The following is a 9,370-nucleotide window of genomic DNA, read 5'->3' on the forward strand; positions in this document are numbered from 1 at the left end:
AATAGATTAAACAATCTCAATATCTCAGCCTTTTTTATGATCTTTCTTCTCCCATATAGAGGACAACATATTCGCTATGCAAAATTCTTCACTGTCGCCAGAAATGCTTGCCACAACGAAAGTCTTTAGAACGCTTGATTATTAGCCTCTCAATATCACTTTTATGACTTTCTTGACGTCTTTTCCAATTATATTGGAACTGACAAACTAAACTAATCACAATTGCTTGATATGTCCATTCCAATATAATTGTAAAAGACGTCTAGAAAGTCATAAAAGTGATATTGAGAGATTACTAGTTATGCCTTCTACAGACTTTCACCGTGGTAAGATTTCTGGCGATGGTGTAGACTTTTGCATGACGGATATGTTGTTCTCTAAATGGGAGAAGAATGATCAGCAGAAAGGCTGAGATATTGAGATCGTTTAATCTGTTCACCAACTCAGGCAAAGGTTTAGAGATCTTTCCCCTCCTTTCTTATCTTGTGCATGCAAATGTGAAGAGTGCAAGGCAAAACATGATAGAGTGATTAATATTGTTAATGCAATAACTGTTGATGTAAAGGAATTGATACTAACAGTAGTGTCATTCGATCAAAGAGGATTTCAGTTTCGTTCACTCCATTAGAGATTAAGGCTAAGGGGAGAAAGAAAGTAATTTCTAAATCATTGTTAAGTATCCAAAAAGAAAAATTTCGGATCTAAAAAAGGTGAGAACATAAAAAGGGGGGAATAAGAAGAAAAAAATGAATGATAGATTTAGTTCATCTTGTGTCGTTATGTCGAGTTACCGAGTTACTCCATCTAATTTTGAGAGCTTTTTCTTTTCAGGATGGTGAGGAAGGCAGAATCTCCCCATTATTAGCTAATACCAGAAGCAAGACATCCAATGTTATTGAACCACCAGGCTGCCCTGTATAGTTTGATAATGCAAAAGACATCTTTGCTCGAGTTAGTCAACAGATTAAACGATCTTAATCACTTGGTTTTTTTGCTGATCAATCTTCTCCTGTAGAGAAAAAGATATCAACAGAGCTGCTTAACACAGTGAAAGCTGATATTGAGAGATTACTGATTATGTCTTCTCAAGATTTGCTTATACTAGAAACCTGTTCTGCATTGAGTGCTACACTATCCATATATACTGCAGCACCAGGTTTTCTAATAGATGTGGCGTCTGTTGCAACTTGCTAGTCATCTGTTTATTCAATTTCATCGAGAGCATCAGATTTTTCTAAACACTTCCTGGCCTCCAGACTCAATTTTTACTCTTGGAATGTTCTCTTTTTTTTCTTTGCATCCTTCAAGCTGGCCTCCTAACTCAATTTTTGCTCTTGGATTGCTTCTCTTTTTTTATTTGCATCCTTCAAACTGGACAGATGAAATATATTTTGTAACATGTTACCTATCTGTTAGATTTATTTTAAAGTAATTTTCTTTTCTTTTCGAAATACAAAAAAAAGATAAAATGTTGTATTTAGATTTATTTTTTTTAATTTACATATTTTTTTAATTTACATATTTGAAAAGTCACCAATTTTACTTAATTAAGGGATATGAAAAGTCGTGGCTTTTTGTTTGACTTAGTCACTCCTTCTAATTCAATCATTTTATAAATAGGTCCCTCCGGCCTTCTCTCACTCGTTCATTCTACTACACTTACAATACAAATAAGTTTGATCCAGATTCATAGAAGAAGATTCATATCATGTCCTTGCAGGAACTTCAAAGGCAGTTTGATAAACTCCAGAGGGATTTGGCCGACTTCAGAGCAAGGCTGGGGAGGCCCTGCTGCTGCCAGAAGAAAATTATCTGGTTGACAATACTAATAGTAGTAGTAGTAGTAGTAGTAGTAATAATAATAATAATAATAATAATAATAATAATAATAATAATAATAATATTAATAATAATATTAATAATAATAATAATAATAGTAATAATAATTAGGTTATGTTTTTTTTTATTTTAGCATATGTATATATTTTTTTCCTTTTGTATATCAGATCTACCCAAGGGATTCAAAAATCTATGTTTGGTGGTCGACTTTGAATTTTTAATTCTTATTTAGTGTTTAATTATCATTCTTGTTTATTTCTTATTCTCAGCATGTCGACAGAAGTTAATCTGATACGACAGATAGTTCATATGTTGCAACAGGCAATTATTAATAAAAAGGATTATTGTTATTGAGAGGGTGAAAAGAGATGACTTTTCGATTATTTAATATGAAAAATGGTTCGTAAATAAATAATAAGAAAATAAATGATAAACACAATTTATAACCATAACAGAAAGGTTATTTAATTTTAATAACTGATCGTGACTCTTCGACATATTTGTTTTTAAATCTATTTTTTTAATTTATATAATAAGACTACCAAATTTGGATTAAAGATATGTTGATTATTAAAGAAGATAGCTTAAATGTGCAACAGATATATTATCTGATGCAATAGATTATAGATTTATTGCAACAAATGGTATATCTATTGCAACTCAAAAAAATGGTTACTGAAAAAAAACTTATCAAGTCACAACTTTCCACAATAATCAAAAAGCCACAAGTATTAATAAATGGAGGTGAACAGTTGCGCCTTTTTATTTTTGAATCTATTTTTTAAATTTATATAATAATTAAAAAGTCACCAAATTTGGATTAAAGATAAAGATATGATGATTATTAAAAAATATATGTTGCAACAAATATAGTATCTGTTGCCACAGCTCAAAAAACCGATCACTGAAAAGAACTTATCAAGTCACAACTTTCCACAGTAATAAAAAAGTCACCAGTATTAATAAATGGAGGTGAACAGTCGCGCCTTTTTATTTTTGAATCTATTTTTTTAATTTATATAATAAAAAAATCACCAAATTTGGATTAAAGATAAAGATATGATGATTATTAAAAAAATATATGTTGCAAAAAATACATTATCTGTTGCAATAAATCATAGATTTGTTGCAATAAATGATATATCTGTTGTCACATATGGGTTATCTGATGCAACAGATATATAATCTGTTGCCACAACTCAAAAAAATGATCACTGAAAAGAACTTATCAAGTCACAACTTTTCATAGTAATCAAAAGGTCACCAGTATTAATAAATGGAGGTGAACAGTCGCGCCTTTTTGGCTAACTCATTCAAATTCAATCCTCTATAAATAGGTCTCTCCTTACTCGTTCATTCTACTACACATATCTATTTATTTCTTGCTGTTGTATTTCATAATATTACATCTTCAACTACTTTCTCTTCAAGAACTTGATTGTTTTTTCCTGTCTCTTGTAAGTTTTTTTCTTGCTTTTTATGTAAATATACATTGTATTACTTTCGAACTCTTTTCTTTACTTTTGTTTTTGTATTTTTTTTAATTTATGCGTGTTCTAGATATGGGCGATCCAGTGTGAGATGTCGCTATTTTACGATACGACATAAGGGAACTACAGAGGCAGGTACATGATATATAGTGGGAGTTGGCCACTGTTAGAGTAAAGATGTTGTGGGAGATCTGCAGGATAAGAAGGGCGTTACTGCTGCCTGTCGAAGATGCGGCTGGCGATAATAATAATAATGATGAAGAATCTATTAATAATAATTAGATTATTTTATTTTTTCATTTTTTCTAAGTCTGTATATGTATTTTTATTTGTTTTGGTTTAATAAAAAAATTATGTTTGATCAACTTTGACCGTTTTAATTCATATTTAATTTTCATTCTGTCTATTATCTTCTCAACAAACATGTCGACGATTGGACCTAAGGAGTAATTTTAAATCCAGTAGCAATAGCAAAACATATTGGTTATCTGTTGGGTTTGTGACTGGGGCTGATTTGTGTTATTCCAAACAAATTAATCAGTCTGATGCAATAGATAATCAGTCTGATGCAATAGATATATCTTCTGTTGCAATAAATTACTCATATGATGCACCAGATGAGTGATCTGTTTAAATTGTGGGCACTTATGTTGGATTCATGATCGGCTTCTATCCATTGTTGGAAAAAAACAGCAGTAACTTTGTAATCCAGATGACAAATTCGACTAAAAATCATAATTTGACTTACCAATGAAGTAATGTCAAAGTTAAAAGTGGTGATGTTCGAAACAAAATTTGACCTAAGAAATTGGTAAAATAGCAATAGTAGCGGTAACAACAACAACAATGGTCGACAAGAAGAAGATGAAGATGATAATGAAGTAGAAGATGATGATAATGAAGTAGAAGATGATGAATAAAGCAGCAACAACAACAATGAACAACAATAGTCATGAAGAGAGAGAAAACAATAACAGATGAGAAGAGAGAGAAACACGTTTTTTCCTCTCCATTTTTTATTATATTAACTAATATTTGGATCAAAGTATAAATTCAAAAACATGTGGGTTATTTTCAAACTTCTCCAACTTTCTTAATCCATAATAAAGTAATTGTCACCTCCACCTAATAATTAAGACTTGTGTCACCTATACCTCATTTTAAAACTCTTTTTCCCCCCTATAACCCAAAGCCCCAAGTAAGCAACCCAAATTTATAGGCGAATCATTTTATTATATACTAAAATTTTTATTTAAAAATTATGAAGCTAAAGTAAAATATAAAATCACCCGTAAGTCATAAGGTAAAGTAATACTATAGAAAATGAATAATCAACGTACAACTCCAAAATTATACTGTCACAGTACATGAGCTTTTAAAATATCACTACAACTTTTTCAAGGTACTACAATATTTGCTAGAAAAAAAAGGACAATAATAAGATAAATATAAGGAATCTAATGTAGTAAAGCAGCTAAATAGGTACCTTAGAAAACGAAAGAAATCACCAACTAAAAGCATCATCACCTATCACTAATACTCGGGATAGATCCTAAGATAGCAAATAAAGTTGAGTATAGAAAGATGTGTATTTAGCAACATCGTTGATCAACCCTATATAAAGTGAAGGCGAGAGTTGTTCTTACCATTACAACCTCCACACATCTCAACAATTAATAATCTCGTCAATATGATCTGTTTGAACAGATACCAAAACAAGATATGAATAAATAATTAAAAAAAATAGAAACTTGTTCACTGATCAAATTCAAGACAAATCAATTGAATATGGAGAAGTCATGAAAAATGTGCAAATCAATACTATGAAATACAATATAAGTGGTACGAAATGAGATCCTGACCAATGCATCCATACACACGCCCCACCTGTTATAGATTTTTTGTCATCCATAGAGACTCACGAAGTTCATGTGTTGTTTTCGATATTCAATTTGTAGACCTATCATATAAAATAATATCATCACTCTATCCAAAATCTACATGTAGGACATTAAATAATAATACCATATGATTCACCAATGTATTTACTTTGATAGGTATAACATTGCAAGTAAATAGAGCAGAGAGCTTACCCTTTCTTTCTATTAGAGTCCCGAGCTTGTTGTAGTTGGTCCTAAGGGGAGAACCTTACTACTTACTTGCTATATCCTTGCGTCCTTGCACAGCTCAGCTCGTTCTTCGAGTCCTGCTTCTCTAAGACGCGTTCATTAACAAAATCATTATAGAAATTCCTACTTTTCAATAGAGCGGAGACGAACTGATCAACGAGAAAGAGGCGGGCATTCTTCATAAGAAAAGGAGAAAATGAAGGGTTTGGTCGAAGAAAGAAAAATCCTACATTCCCTCTCGGAGCCTCCCTACTCCAATTCATGATTAGTAAAGGTGTGATTCTTTTAGAGATAGATCTTGAATATCATCCACCACGTGCAAAAAAGGAGCAATATATATATATATATATATATATATATATATAGAGAGAGAGAGAGAGAGAGAGAGAGATAAATGTCAAAAATACAATAACATCTTATATGAATAAATATAAATATACTTTTTATCATGTCAATACCTAAAATATATAGATAATCAGGAGTGATGAATGAGTAATGTTGTCAATGAAATCAATAAGTCGTTATCAATATCAATTAAAAAGTTCAAATATCACATTTTCAATATCTACTAATATCTCAAATCAGTCAAAATAATTAAATTTCTTACTTCTACACATATTATGATACTTTTACCCACATAAGTATTCGTAATCTTACTTATTTACGGATCCAACTCTTTAATCATCACCAATCAATTACCAACACAAATACTTAATAAACGTATAGCAAATATCAATTGGTCTTAAGTTCGACACACAAAAAGAGTTAAAATAAATTTTTTTTTCCCAAAGCATCAAATGATGTCAATCTGGTTAAATACAAAATTTATGTAAGTGTATGAATTCGTACACATTTATATTACTATATTTTATTCTGAATCTAGAAAGTCAAGTCTTACCCCTCAAGGTCAAAATAGTAATTTCATTTCAAAATTAATTTATCTATAACATAAGGATCTCAAATGAAATTTCATTAAAACTTGAGTCTGAATCAAACTTCAGATCAACAAATATAATTTTTAAATGCTACGTATAAAACTTCAATATCTAACACCCAAATATGATTAAATCCTAAAATAAATTATGAAATAGCAACGAATTACCCAATATAAGATTAGATTCTTTTTTTGAACCAAATGAATAAATCCTCCAAGAAATATCCAAAATTCAAGCTCCAAAAATTGAATATGAAATATAAATTCAAAATTAGTTATTACATACAATATCATGAATTCTTTTCAATTGTAAACTTATCATCGAAATTGCAAAACTACATCTTAATTGTGACTAATCAAGACCCGATCCTTCTTTATAATTGTGATTCAGACCTTATAATTTCAAAGCTTGCAAGTATGAACCTTTACCAGCTGAACCTCACAGTTGTAGATTTTCATTTGCAAATGTGAAAGTCACAATTGCGACGGCACCGGCTATTAGCTAAACAACAACAATCGTTAAGTCTCGAATCATGAAACTAACATTTTCAAATATAAATCAAATATGAAAATTTTACCATAAAATGTATTCCGAACTTATTGAAATCACCAAATTCGATTTGTGGTCATCTTGATCAAATGTTTATCATAATTAACTCAAAATTTTTAAAATACTATAATCTCAACTAAGGGTCCAAATCACTCACGAGCGCTTCAGGATCGGTGCAAAACATCTAACCAAGTTTTAAAAGACCTTCCTAACCTCACAAATCAACAAAATTTTCAAATAGACTTAGTTAACAAAATATATTAACTTTGGTCAAATTTTAAACTTTCAAAATATTATCTGGAACACATTTGATCACCTTGATAATCGTTCCACCTATCCCCATATATTGGGGTCAACTCCATGTTGTTCGACACCACTCGACATCCATGCACCTATGGCTTCAATTTTTTTTAAATAATATTTAGTTTGTGTATACTTACAAATTTAATAACACAAGCATATATGATAAATCTCTTTTCTAACTTTATATTTAACTTGTACTACAGAGAAACACAAAATAACTATTACAAAATTTGATCAAACAATCAAATTTATTTTTCGATTGGCTTGCATGTGCCTACATTTCGGCTACACACCCCATTCACATGCCATATACATGTCTATCCTAAAATACCTGACATGCCCAACATTATCTTGCAACTGATTTTCTTCCAAATTTAGGAGTAAGCTTCAGCGACATTCTCACCAACTAAGAATTTCAAAGCACATTGATGTTTGTCAGCATACCTTTTCATTCACTTGTCTTTGTTTCTCAAGTTGTTTGTGATTCATTCAACAACTCTTGCTTGTCTGGCGCATATTTATATGCCACATGACTCTTTCCCTTTGATTTTGACTTCGCGATTTTCAGAGGTGTGTTAGGTTTTTTGCCAACACTAACTCCAAAAGACTCTTTTCAAGTGTCAGTGGTGTGTGTATATTATAAAAAAATTATGCATTGTATAATTTCATCCAATGCATCCGACTTGTAGTTACATAGTGGCTCAAATACTTTTTAAGTAGATGATTGATTCTTTCGGTTTGTCTATCTGTGTATAGATGTTTGTAGTTTAGAATTTCATATCGGTACCTATTATTTTGAAGTCCAAAAATAACATGTGAACTGACCATATCGATCACTCAAAATATCAAGTGGAACTTTAAAATTTTTCACAAAAAACTTGTAGAATAATTCAACAGTTATCTCGGAAGAACAAAGAGTAGGAATAACAAACTTTATTTCCATTTGAATATAATGGAGGACTAGAACCATCTCCTCTTTATGAGTAGAATACATTTGCTCAGCGTGATTTGATTTTCTACTCTCAAATGCTATCGAATGATCCTTTTGGACCAGCACACTACTGACTCTATAATAAGAAGTATCGATGTGCACTTTATAAGTCATATCAAAATCAGGTGACCCGAATGATAAGTAAATAAACTACTAAACACAAAATTACTCCCTAAGGGACTAAAAATCAGCAACTATAAGAAGAGTAGATTAAGAAGATAACATACGGATTCAACAAGAAACAAGATAAAATTGCATTTAATGAAATAATAGATAGTGAGACATACACCTACACCAATGAATAGCACCAAGGTATGTATGAAACACCAAGACACACAACATCAACGAAGGATAATACCATATTCTTAGGTGGACACAAATGGATCAACACCTCAAGCACCCACCTTTCTTGCCAAAATATCAATTCAAGTGAATTCACACTCAAGTTAGCCCTATTTTTAATATTTTTTCCAAGACCTACACTGCAATGATTTTTTTCAGTCTTACACTAAGGAAAGAAAATACAATTTGAGTATCACTCAATAATTCATCAAAAACTAACAAAAATAGAAGCTAAAATGTCTATTTATACTTATTACAACACAAAGACAAAATTTTCTTTAATGAGAGCTTAAAGGAGGTGCCTCTTGAGTGTAATTTTGGAGTGTAAAAAGTTCTTAGTGCCCTTAATGAGAGGCGTCTCTTGAGTGTGGAACCCTCTTCCTTTCTTTACTTGGACAAGGGTTTAAAAAGGCTAGGTCTTCAATCACTTGAAAAATTCGAAACTTGAACCTTCTACAAGACCTTGTAATCCTTGTATTCTTTATACTCTTGAAATCCTTGTATTCTTTATACTTGTATCACCCGCGACCCCAATATAAGTTTAGAAGCAACGACTTTCTTTATAGAGTTGAAAGCTTTGTCTCTTGAATCTGATCAAGCCTACTTAAAGTTCTTCTTCAGCAAATTAGTCAATGAGTCAGTTTTCTTTGAATAGCCAACAATAAAATTTCAACAGTGATTGTTAAGCCCAAAAATGGTCTCAAGTCAACAATGACCTGTACTTTTTTATCTGCACCTAATTTTCACTAACCAAGTGACCCAAAAATTTGATTTCGCAATTAGCAAACTTAC

Source organism: Capsicum annuum, chromosome 4, assembly GCF_002878395.1.
Source record: "Capsicum annuum cultivar UCD-10X-F1 chromosome 4, UCD10Xv1.1, whole genome shotgun sequence".
NCBI classification, from domain to species: domain Eukaryota; kingdom Viridiplantae; phylum Streptophyta; class Magnoliopsida; order Solanales; family Solanaceae; genus Capsicum; species Capsicum annuum.